The sequence below is a fragment of the Pholcus phalangioides genome, unplaced genomic scaffold (genome assembly GCF_987345545.1).
Source record: "Pholcus phalangioides strain wild (caught in Gottingen) unplaced genomic scaffold, Ppha-v1.0 ptg000017l_1, whole genome shotgun sequence".
In the NCBI taxonomy this organism is placed as follows: Eukaryota; Metazoa; Arthropoda; class Arachnida; order Araneae; family Pholcidae; genus Pholcus; species Pholcus phalangioides.
In genome coordinates, this window is record NW_028301610.1 from 57,791,055 (window position 1) to 57,804,388 (window position 13,334).

Sequence of the window (13,334 nt, forward strand, 5' to 3'; positions counted from 1 at the left end):
CAAAGACGATCACAAATTAAATATATTTCAAAATATTTTATAGAATTTAAACATTCAATTCAATTAATTTTAACAAATATTAATTTTGAATGATTTAAAAAAAAACATTTCAAATTATAGTGTCAAAAAATTCCATTTTTGCTATATTAATACATTTCTGTTACTGGAAAATGCTTTTGAAAGTTGGTAAATTGTATAAAACAGAATGAAAATGGATGATTTTATACATATATATATATGTTGAATTAATTACGCACCAAATAAACAAGAAAATCTTTGGTTACTTACATTACGAATGCGAGTGGATGTAATTCCTAAATTAATGCGAAACTTGACTGTGTTTTTTCTTGACTAAAGCTTCAATGCTAGGCAAAATTTGTGTTGTGATTCGTGAAGTATCCTCCAAATGCTGATCAGTCAGACCTGTTCTAGTTTTTGATTTTGCATTCTTAATTCGACTAAACAACTATTCTCATATGTAAGTGCTGCCAAATATAATAAATTATAAGGAAGCAAATATAATAAAAATATGCTGCCTATATATAGAAGATATGAACAATGCATATTTGCATATTTCTGGATACTTTTCTTTGAACACATATTTAGAATAAAAATCAATTAATGAAGGTATTTTAAAAAACTTTCATTTAACTGCGGAGTCACATTGCATATCTGCAAATTCTAATTGCAGCTCAGGTGGAACACTTTCGATATCGACCGAGAATGGTGAGGAAAATGTTTTCATAGAAATTTCGTTCTCGCGGAAGTCGGAAAATCTGCTTCTGAATTCCATTCTCAGATTTGAAATGCACTGTCTATAATCGTCCAGTTTCCAAGTTGTAGATCTATTTACCAACTTCAATAATTTTGTATGCAGTTTTTGTTTTGCAATTGACGTGTCCAAAGGACTAATTTAGTTTCGAATGCTTTTACGTTATCATAAAATGGATAAGTAGGTCTTTTCCCAGTAAGTGGTAGTTTAGATCATTCAGATGACCAGTGACATCGACAAGAAATGTGAAATCTCCCACCCACTTTTTATCTTGAAACTCTCCAGTAAGTTTTCCTTTGGATTTCATGAATTCATCTCCTTCCTCCTTCAAGGAAAACAGGCGCTGAAGCATCTAGGGATGACCACTTCTCTTGAAAAAAATCTCATTTTTTCTTCAACTTTCCTTTTTTTTGTTATCACGGTTTGCCATCGTGCACTCATTAAAAGGCTTCTGATGAAAGGCTTCAAAGACCTAAAACACAACTAAACGAACTGTACCAATATTGTACAAATCCTTTTTCCAACCAATCAAGATGCATGCATCCACCTGCTCCTTACCCGACCATGCACCCGAGAAGTACGATACCATGGAAATTTCGTTCATTTCTGCTTTCTCCCACTCAAGGAGAGTGGGATGTACTCGAATTTATAGTGAAGAAGTGTATGGCGTGGTTTCCTTTACGTTAAAAGCCTTATTAAGAAGCTAAATACTGTACACTGATCAGCCTGTCCTTGTTATAAGTCTATGTGAAGCTGGGTGACTTTTTTTTGTTGAAATCTTCGTTTTACCCTATTTTTGAATGATATTGTGTCAATCGATCGAAATGTTTTGGCGGGCCACCAAAATAGCAACGGCGGGCCACGGGTTGAAGCCCCCTACTCTAAAGCATAGTTTCCCAAACTTTTTTGTCCCATCGCCCCCTTCACCAGAATTTTTTTTCTGTCATCGCCCCCCCCCCAACTCAAGTGAACCCATAAGGTCCTATACTAAATACGTAGCTTCTATCGCCCCCTGGACCATTCCATCGCCCACCAGGGGGCGATATTGCCTACTTTGGGAAACACTGGCCTAAAGATTTAAGTAGCTTCAAGTAGCTATAAGTAGCTTTTCTTCATAATAGAACTCTCTATTGCACATTAATTTTACAGACATCAAATTTAAAAAATTTTAGTATTTTAATTCTTCATCAGTAGTCCATGATACAACTACAAAGTGATCTCGAACACTTTTGACTTGGTGGAGGGGCCCTGGGCAGGGAAAAGTAAACAGAAGACCTCAACTTGGGAAAGAATGTCTAATTTTTTTTAACAAAGCTATTTTGTTCAAATTTCAAGAGCCCATGCTTAAATTAGTAGAGCCCATGCTTTCTATGATTATTTATTATCCGTGCCCGCGTTGCACTTTGACTTGATTAATTTGATTCTTCGATTTACATAATTTTTGATTTCCTTACACTATGTGTAATCTTTGACGTATCAATAAATCTTGGTTTTGCCGGAGATGCCCTGGGGGGGGGGGCGAAGTGCTTACGTTGCTTCTTGCGACAAAGCCTGGGTGTCTCGCGGTTTCTCCAGTAGAGCCCAGGCAGAAATGAGATCTAGCTTGAACAGTTCCCAACGTTCCAAAAACCTTAGTCGGCAAATGAACTTTCCCAGCGTAAATTTCGTTACTTAAACTGTTCCGTTTGGGTATATAGAATTTTATGGTGACTTTTAAGCATATGGCAATGCTGTTAACAAGCTCTTTTTTTAATGGGATCCATAAAAATAGTCTGTTCCACTTTCTCAATTTTTTTAAGGGACGAGTTAACCGAAATTAGCGACGAGTAAACGAGGGTTTAATAACATTATTGTGTATGAGAGATGGAAGGGCCTGAAGAAAAATGACGACTTAACCGGGGTGACGACTTAACGAGGTTTTACTGTATGTATATATATATATATTTTATTTTTTTGGCCACTCAATCAAATTTTCCGCTCCTCCGAAATTGGCCCTGGGCCGCTAAGCTCCCCTGTAAATACGCCACTGGTTACCTATAATTTTAATACTGTTTTGTGTGGAGTCGATTTAAAGTGTCTGTCTTGCCACTAACATATTATAAATTCGAATTATCAATTCACAAAAGTTGTCTGGTGTGTTTAACATTGATATATTAGACATTTTAAAACTAGTTCTAAATGATATAGGAATTGAAATTGGAAATGATATAGGAATCAGCTGCTATCTCTATTTAGGTTGCGTTATTACTGTTTCTTTATGATATATTTTTTCGAACAATCGATACTTCCATCATTTCTATCGTGATGATGAAAGTGGAATTTACTATTCCTTAGGAGACGGTTTTAATTATTTCATTGCCAAAACGTGCTGCTGGAAAGACTTTCGTATTTGGTACTTCGACTTCATTGTTGAGGTTAAACTTCTTCGTTACAAAATTCATTTTAATCCACTACAATTGACAGTAATGCTCCATTTTCCGAGAAGACTATTTTTCAGTGATATTATCTATATTGGCAATTTTGGTTTCGTTTGGGGATATAGGTGGCAATTTCTCGTATTTTCCCCGCATTTGGAATATCAATTTTCCGAGTTTTTGTCTCGAGAAAATATGGTCAGCCTGTCTATTAAAATGAAATATTTTAGAGTTTAATGGAGATTTTTAGCAACATTGAGATCATGGTCATCGTTACGGAGATGTTGGGTATGATATTGTACGTTTTTTAAAGAATGTTAAATCTGATGTTGCAAACTAACATTATCAGCAACGTGTACATAAAGCATGGAATAAATTGAATACGATGCTTAAATACTGCTTCTCTTTTCCGTCATTTGTGGCGTCTTAATTGAGAATGTTTATGGCTCTAGGAAAAATCATTGTGGAAAACGCATCGAACACAGTTCACTCAGTAATAATTGCCCATGGCGATGGACCGGAGTTGTGCTCAACTTGGACGAAACAAAATGGTTTCAAACTTCCTAGCACTACGTTTTGGTATTCTTCTATTCTTCGAACAGCAATCTATTTTCGAAACAATTTTATGGAAGGGTTGTCCAATATGCCTATGAACCTAGCCCAACAAGTTACTTCAAACGAACTCAAGTAAATAGTTTTCAGTGCTTTTAGTGTATTTTTCGTGTCTTTTTAAGATATGAACTCTGAATATCAATTTTGATGTTTTGAAGATTGATATTAACCATCTGGCGAACTATTAACTCCTTAGTGGAATAATAACACTTAATTATTCAGACAAGCTGATTTCTTCTACAGTTTCTTTTTGTATTTTATACGTTTAGTTATAATTCGAATATTTAGTTATAACTAAAATAGGAGTTTTGCTATTCATGTTAAAATTATTGCAAAGGCCTATGTTAATTAGTTCTATAGTCGTGTATGCGCGATTTCGTTAAATCTACACCATATTTTAAAATAATTCCTCTCCTCTGTAATGAAATCGAAGTATCAAATAACAGCTGTAAGTTTCCCAGGTGCACGTTTTGGCAATAAAATAAGTGAAACTCTGCAAAAGAAGAGCAAGTTGCTCTTCCATCATCGATTGAAATAATTAAAGTGGTGATTGTCAAAAAAATTATCATTAACAACATTATTTTATGTGAAGTAAAAATTTAAAAAAATTCTGCGGAAAACTAGCAACATAGTTTTCTACGAAGATTTTTGAAATATCAATCATAATACCGTAATTTCTCACTGAGAATTCCAGATAACTTTCACATTGAAAATTTCAAAAAAAAATTACTAAAATATCATTTATAACACTGCCTATATGCTGACAGTAATTTCTACGGTATAACTTACCCATTTAAATTTCGAACAAACTCTACTAAAGCACCAATGCTCTATCATAAATGAATAACTGTAATCGATATATATAAAATTGATTTTCTGTTTGTGTTTGCATATATACCAAATGGGACCCGACTTGAACGATAGGCTACTTTAAAAGTGCGTCAGGGCAGGGCGAATACCCGAAATGGGCAAAAAACTGTCTGGCAACAATGGTTTCTTGGCCTCAACAATAACTTTCGTGATGTTTACTTTGGTTGCCGTGATTCCCTAGCAATGCGTTTCAGACACGTATATGCCTTACAATGGTTGTCCCTTCTTTAATCCTGTCAGTAATGTATAATAGTTTATACGCCTTTATAATGATTTGTCGCTTTTTCAATCCTCTCAGTAATTGAAGAAAACCCGGGCAGCGCGCGCCGGGTATTATAGCTAGTTTATATTAAACTCCTAAGAAACCTTTCTGAAAAATTGCAAAATCTATGAAACAGAACGTCAAGAGTCTGAAATTATATTCCATTTTAGATAGGTTTACGTTTCATATAGGTGTACATTAATGCATTGATCACCGAAGGAACTACATCTTGATTCCGTTCAAGACAGGTTTACGTCTCATACAGTGTCCATTTTAGGCAGGGGGGTTTCACTGTATCAACTCTGTATCACTGTAGGCAAGTATCACTGTATCACTGTAGGCAGGGGGGTTTCACTGTATAGCACATATTAACAGTGGTTTCTAGGGTAATTTCATCAGAGAAAATTCCAACAACACTCACTGAGATACTAATTATAATACTTCACCATTAATTTTTGCTGTGATTCTTTGAGTAATTTCACTAGTGAAATTTTCAACCAACATTATTGATATACAGGTCATAATATTGTATTATCAATTATAACTATAATTTTTAAAAGTAATTTCACAATTAAAATTTTTAATAAATTTCTGCTATGACTGTCACATTTTTTACTATATATATCTTAACAGCAATTTTTAGATTAATTTCATCAGAAAAGATTTTGCTCAAAACTTTGTGAAATGTCAGTTTCGACACTGTATATATTGACAACAATTTCTAGAAATCACTGTAGTATGCAATTCAAATTGCATACTTTTCAGAGGAAATGTTTTCAATAATCTTGTGTGACATGTACGTTTCAAAAAGATCATGTCCATCTCTTAACAAATTCTTTTCTAAGGTACAAAATGTCATTTTCAAATCAACGTCCTTCATTAGATCTGTTAAAGAAATAAAACTAACTCTGTACAAAACAAATCCGACGGAAAATCTAAAAACAATAGAAAGATTTTTTTCAAAAATTCGAATATTTGCCGATTAATCATATGATAGACCACAATTTAAATGTGTAGATAATGTAATTAATTCAAGATTGAATTTTTTAGCGTTTAGTGAAGCCACGGAATCTTACCTAAGGCATCTTTTTCAGTTTGGCCATCCCGACTGATACTGTATTTAGTGTTGCGTGATCTTATATATTTTTGAACCATATAAGAATCTGATTGAAACATATGGGACGATTGTTACAATTCATCCCAACAATGAAACCGCGATGAGAAATCACAATGCGCAAGTGCTGTGAAAGGAGAAATAAGATAGTCATGATATACAGATTATACGTGGCAATATAAGATACAGTATTAATACATAATCAAATCACATTAATGTGACCACCAGCTTATATCCAGAAAAACGAGGGGTTATATCCAGGGCCGTCTTAAGAGCATCGTGGGTCCCCCGGGCAAGTTGGTTTTTCTGAGGCCCCCCTAACCAGGGCCGTAACTAGGTTGGGGCAACCGAAGAACTGGCCCGGGGCCCCGAGCCGAATGGGGGCCTCACAAAAAATGCACTCTTATTTTGCATAATTTTTTCATTTTTATGGGTCTCCAACAAAATGTCTGCCCCGGAGCCCCGAGAAGGTACGCTACGGCCCTGTCCCTAGCTGACTAGAAATACACGTGTATGTTTAATACATGTAATCATAACATGTAAGTTTGTAAGCAAATCTACATGTTCAACCTTGAAAATCTTAACGAGATCTCATTATCACAAGGCCCCCTTCTGCACTTTAGTCCCCCAATGGACCCATGAGTTCAGACGGCACTGCTTACGCAATCCCGAACCTTAAAAACCACCTCACATCTCTTTATAGAGATATCGAAGTGTCCACGGGGGTGGACGTGTCTGGAAATCAACGGTCTCTCTCTCTCTCTCTCATATTTAATGCAATATAATTATTTAATAATTTTCGCCAGTAATATTTGGCAAAGAAATCGGGAATCTGGTTTGTAATCTGTAGCATGTAGAATCCAGCTGTAGTTAGCGAAGAAATCCAGTATCTGGTAAATCTTGTGCAGTCCGATAGGCAGCAAGATGGTCTGGAAGTTATAAAATAAGATGGATCTAAGAAGACTGCAAAGATACTATATTAACCCCTACGATTACAAGCTTTCGTCAACAAATTCGGATGATCTCTATCTGACGAATCGGCGATAAATTTGGTAACCTTGTCGTAACTAACCTCACGTTAGAAAAAGGAAGAAGGCGAAAGAAACGAATAGAAGGAAAGGAAGAAAAAAAATAGAAATATATATGGAAAGCAGTATATATATATATATATAATATAGACTAGCAGATAAGAGAAGTATACAGTCGATTTCTCTTTTCACCCCTACGCGTGTTCTCTTTTGCTCTTACATATACATATGTTACTGCCAAAGCCCGAAGTTGGCCAGTTCGGACCTGGCCAATGTCGGAAATTCGGGCTTTCGAAGGACTTTGGCCGGCTCCTATATATCGATCCCTATGATTTCGGGTCATCGCCACTTTGGCGTATTTTTTGTGATAATTATGGTAATTTATAATTAGGCATGGGTAACCAGAAAAATTATGATTATCTATGGCAACCCTAACGATCAAAGGAATCTGAATGTCGATGTCTTAGTGATCCGTACATAGGGATAGACATATAGAGGCCGGCCAAGCCCCAGCGAAAGCCCGAAATTTGGATATTTGCCGGATCAACTGGACAACTTCGGGGGATTATGCAGTATATAACATACTGCAACATATATACATAGTTGAAAGATACATTATATGTGTGTGTGGGGGGGGGGGAATTGCTAAGTATAGGTAACACGGAGGTGTATAAAAAAACAACTTCGGTTTATAGGGTTACAATAAAGCTTCGCGGTGATGAGAGAGGAAAGAAAACACAGAGAACTAAATTGAATTTGTTTCGCTGACGTTTGGACGAAATATTTCGTCTGTGATCGTAAAGGGGTAAAATCTTGGTCATGTGCATTCTATAATTTTTAGACATTTCAGGGCACATGGTATCATCTTCCCACCGTTCACCAACTCTGGTCATGTCGCCATATGACAATTTACAACCGATAGAGTGGATGGGAAACTTTCTCTGTGGAGAAAGTAATATTATAGTTCCATCTCCTTATCGTTGACGCCGCAGTATCACCGTTCTTACACGCAATAGGGATGACAATAAACATTTATTGATGAACATGATCTGCAAGGATGCATTCATAATCATAATGATTGAAAAAGTAGCTTTCGGACATATCTGTGAACCTAGAAAATGATACAATAAACATTTCTCAGATATAATATATATAATATATAATAACACTTCTACCTTCAATTTATATTCTTCCGGCTTGGTATATTGAGTGTTTTTGTCGGAAATTCATCCACGGATGCGATCACGCAGCCTAGAATGCAACTAATCCAAGGAGTCCAATCATCCAAAAGAGTAATTGGCAACCCTTTGCCAATCAGAAGTTCGATTTTGATGCCGTCTTGCAAACTGAAGTCGTTTAGACCGAAACAGCTCCATTACCGTGGGTACAATGACTACAAATCTGCTATGCGGCACCATACACAACATGGTTCACTACGCTGACATTTTATACAAAAGTCGGTCAAGCGGCTCGTTTGAAAAGTAGATTGCTCCACTGCAAGGCCACACACACGGTGAGGTGACCAAGACCAAGAGGTACGGTACTGTAATAGAGACAAACAACGATAACAACTTTATTGTTTTGTTCTATACCGCACATATTCGAGAAGCGAGACAAAAGACAGAAAGAGGACACTCAACGAGGAGCGACTTGAACAAACCTGATTTGCCCTCTATCTGCTAATTTTCGATATCTGCTGATTGGTCCGTTTCTCCCCTTTTTTTTCTCTCTCTCCTCCTCTCTTCTCTTTCTCTTCCTCTTCTGCGGAGGGATCATCATCATCACACCCTTACATTTCAGAACCCCTCCGGTCATTTTCTCTATCCTCCTCCTCCTTTACTATGTGCGGACATCTCTTCCTCCACCCCTATGCATTTTTTTCTTTCTAGTCACAATTCTTGTAACTCGTACCTTTTCGCCCCACTATGAGAGCAGCCTAATGCTTCAGTCGTCACCGATGCATCTTTTTTTCCGTAGATGTTCACCTCTTGCATCAACGACACTTGGCGCTATGCTGTCTTTACTTCAGTTAATGACAATAGTGTCATTTATCCAGTTACGGTACGCTTAAAACTGAGTACAAATACTGACATTTTTATGCTGCCCTCATCAAAAATTTTCAATTGGTAAAATTTATGTCCTTCTTTATCGTATCGAAAGAAATTTATTCCACTTCATTTGGATATCGGGAGATATCGGTGATTGGTTATTCCTGTTTTTTGCCACTTTTCGCGTCTTGAAAAATTTTGAGACTTTTAATTTAACACATAAAAATTTGCCAAAATCAAGAATTCAAATCATGGTAATCTCGATGAATTTTTTATCCTAATACCGGAGTTTATTCCTCTCAGTGCAATATAGAGAGGCGAAAGGTGGAAATAGTTATTAGGTGATAATTATGTAGATTTATTTCGCAATCTCTGCCTTTTTTCAAAAATTTCTGCACTCTGCTTCACCATTTTTCGAAACTTCTGCCCCCAGCTATTTTATGTCTCTCTTGTCCTTTTCTTACTTTCTGCTTCTCTTCTCTTTCCTCTTTCCTGAATTTCAGTCCTTTTTCCTTGCCCTTTTTCTGAATTCCTTCTCCTTCCCTTACCATTTTTGAAATTTCTGCCCGCTTTTTACACTTTTTTCGAAATTTTCGCCTTTTTTTTTTCCTCAATGTCTGCATATTTCGAAATTTCTGTTATTCCTTGTCTATTTTTCATTTTCTGTCACTTGCCCTTTTCCTGAATTTCTTTTTCTTTTCATAAAATTTCTGGAAATTTCTTCTTCTTCCTTTACTCATTTTAAAAACTGTCTTCCTGCCGTTTTTAAATTTCTTCCTCTTTCCTTGCTCTTTTTCGTACTTTCTGTCTTTCTTCGCTGGAGTTCTTATATATTCTGCCTTTTTTTTTTGTATATAAATTTCTTCTCCTTTCCTTAGCGGTTTTTAGAGTTGTCTTTCTCTGTTCCGTTTCTTACTTTCTGCGTCTTTTCTGAATCTCTGCCCTTTTTTCCTTAATGTCTGCAGTTTTCCGAATTCCTGTCCTTCCTTGTCGTTTTCCCGATTTCTGCCCCCCTTACCCTTTTTCTAAATTTTTTTTTCCTTACTTTACACTTTTTTTATATTTCTGCTCTCTTTTGTACCATTTATCGAAATTTCTGTCCCTTTTCCTACCTTTTTTTTTAAATTCCCATACCCTTTCCCATTCCTATCCCCTCCATACTCTTTCTGAAGTTCACGTGTATAATGCATTTTTATTAATTTCTTCCTCTTTTCTTACTTTTTGCCTCTTTTTTTGAATTTCTGTCCTTTTCTTTATCTTTAATGTTTGCACTTTTCCAAATTTCTGTCCATCCCAGTCCTTTTTTCAATTTCTGCCCCCCTGCTCTTTTTTTCTGAGTTTCTTTTCGTTACCCTTTTTTTAAATGACTTCCCCTTCATTATTCTTTTTGGAATTTTCTTTCGTACCATTTTCTTACAATTTATACCCCTTTTTGTATCCTTTATGCACATTTTGCCTCCATCCTTACGCTTTCTGATGCTTCTGCTCTCTATCTTTCTACAAATTTCTTTTCCTTTCCTTGCCCTTTTCTCTGAATTTCTTTTGCGTTCTGTGTGTGTGTGAACTCAATTATCGAAATTTCACACACACACAGAAGGGGCTCACCGAAACATTGAACACTTTGGAATGCGCATGCTTGTGATTATCAAAAAGAGGTTGCTACTGTTAGTTGGTGCATGAAGCATGTTGCCCAATTTTTGGCAGTGCCTACTTGTTTGCAAGTATTGGCTGCCCTCTGAACAGGCCTGCGGGGGGCCAATGTTAGGAAAAGGCAAGAGAGCTAATGTATGTGTTTCCGTGTAGTGCGTGTAATTGGTCAAAGTCCGGGATTTGGTCTACGTTAATTAAATTTAATTAATTAACCAGGAAAAACTCAACATGTCTTTCTGAACTTGTTAGTCATATTACTTATTAATATTTTCGGCAGGAAAAGTGAACTGCTTCTGCGACGCCATCTTGGTTTCGTCGTGCCTCATCCTCATTGGTCGGATGAGTTGCTTGTCTGTTAGTAGGTGCAACACCTTCTATAGCATCTCTATAGCTGGTGTTGGTTGGTGGCACCATTTTTGCTGGCGACCAGCAAATGTTTAACAATTGGTATATTTAATTACAACTTGAACCAATACGCGTTGTTGATTTAGTAGGTAGAGCATAGACTCTTAAGCCCCGTTTACATGGGAAATAGAAAAATCTTCCATACCTTCCTCAAAGACAGGGCCGTCTTAAGAGCATCATGGGCCCATGGGCCAAGTGATTTGATCACTGAGGCCCTACCTATTAAATTATCGGAAAATTCAACTACTTCTCATTTTTCTGACGCTCCTCTTCTCTAGTGAGGCCCCCGGGGTGTATCCAGGTGGGCCCATGCGTTAAGATGGCACTGCTCAAAGAAACTGTCACTAATGGCAATACAGAACAAAATATGAGTCATGCTTTTACTTTTCCATGGGAATGCTCGTTTCCACACTGCATCACTGAACACAGGAACTTCTCCACAAGGTTGTCTGAGAGCAGCTACAACATCCACCATTATAGCTCCGACTCATCTTTCATTGATATTCACGCTTCTCCATCCTTTCAGTCATCAAATACAGCCTCATTTGCCTAAACAGATTAAAATCAGTGTTATAACGATTTAGTATGTGTTCTCAGAAACGAACGAAGTATTTTACATATGCGTGGCAAATGTCAGCGATTAATCAGTGAAGCACCTGCTGTATACAGAAAATAGTGTGTTTTGAATCGGTCATCAAGGTGCACATAACTACTGATAACTCGAATATTGTTTTCTTTGCAAAAACGCAGTGAATTATGTTCCGAGAGTTTTCGTTTTGATTTTTTTCCCAGTGTCAGCGACTAATCAGTGAAGCACCTGCTTTTTAAAATGAGTAAAAGTTTTCACAGAGTTTTTAAAATGAGTAAAAGTTTTCACAGAGTTTTTAAAATGAGTAAAAGTTTTCACAGAGTTTTTAAAATGAGTAAAAGTTTTCACAGAGTTTTTAAAATGAGTAAAAGTTTTCACAGAGTTTTTAAAATGAGTAAAAGTTTTCACAGAGTTTTTAAAATGAGTAAAAGTTTTCACAGAGTAAAAGTTTTCACAGAGTAAAAGTTTTCACAGAGTAAAAGTTTTCACAGAGTTTTTAAAATGAGTAAAAGTTTTCACAGAGTTTTTAAAATGAGTAAAAGTTTTCACAGAGTTTTTAAAATGAGTAAAAGTTTTCACAGAGTAAAAGTTTTCACAGAGTAAAAGTTTTCACAGAGTTTTTAAAATGAGTAAAAGTTTTCACAGAGTAAAAGTTTTCACAGAGTTTTTAAAATGAGTAAAAGTTTTCACAGAGTAAAAGTTTTCACAGAGTAAAAGTTTTCACAGAGTTTTTAAAATGAGTAAAAGTTTTCACAGAGTTTTTAAAATGAGTAAAGGAAGAAGAAATTTTCAGAAATTTTATGGAAAGAAAAAGAAATTCAGGAAAAGGGCAAGTGACAGAAAATGAAAAATAGACAAGAAATAACAGAAAATGAAAAATGGACAAGGAATAACAGAAAATTAAAAATGGACAAGGAATAACAGAAAATGAAAAATGGACAAGGAATAACAGAAATTTCGAAATATGCAGACATTGAGAAAAAAAGGCAAAAATTTCGAAAAAAGTGTAAAAAAGCGGGCAGAAATTTTAAAAATGGTAAGGGAAGAAGAAGGAATTCACACACATACACACACAGAAAAAGGGCAAGAAAAAACATAAATTTGGTAAAGTGCAGACATTAAGAAAAAAGAAAATGTCTGAAAATCAGAAAAGAGACAGAAAGTAAGAAAAGGACAAGAGAGACATAAAATAGCTGGGGGCAGAAGTTTCGAAAAATGGTGAAGCAGAGTGCAGAAATTTGAAAAAAGGCAAAGATTGCAAAAAAATCTACATAATTATCACCTAATAACTATTTCCACCTTTTGCCTCTCTTTATTGCACTGAGAGGAATAAACTCCGGTATTAGGATAAAAAATTCATCGAGATATCCATGATTTGAATTCTTGATTTTGGCAAATTTTTATGTGTTAAATTCATTTGTCCAAATGATAGGTTCACAAATCCAAATTTTTGTTAAAAAATAGAGAAAAGTTTAAGTTTTAATACAAAGTTCGTAAAATATATTTTACACTAATTAAGTTATTAAAAAAGTGTTAATAAATAAGTGCGGCGTCGATGTCAGCACAAAAA

At 35.7% G+C, this 13,334-nt stretch overlaps 1 long non-coding RNA gene across 1 annotated transcript; it reads right to left on the reverse strand.

The window, feature by feature from the left end:
- Positions 1 to 5,598: 5,598 nt before the first annotated feature.
- Positions 5,599 to 11,708, reverse strand: LOC149074164 (uncharacterized). Its single transcript, XR_016194514.1, has 3 exons — positions 11,560 to 11,708; positions 6,007 to 6,171; positions 5,599 to 5,815 (listed from the first exon to the last, which is right to left on the reverse strand). It is a non-coding gene; the product is annotated as an uncharacterized LOC149074164 (long non-coding RNA).
- Positions 11,709 to 13,334: the final 1,626 nt, after the last annotated feature.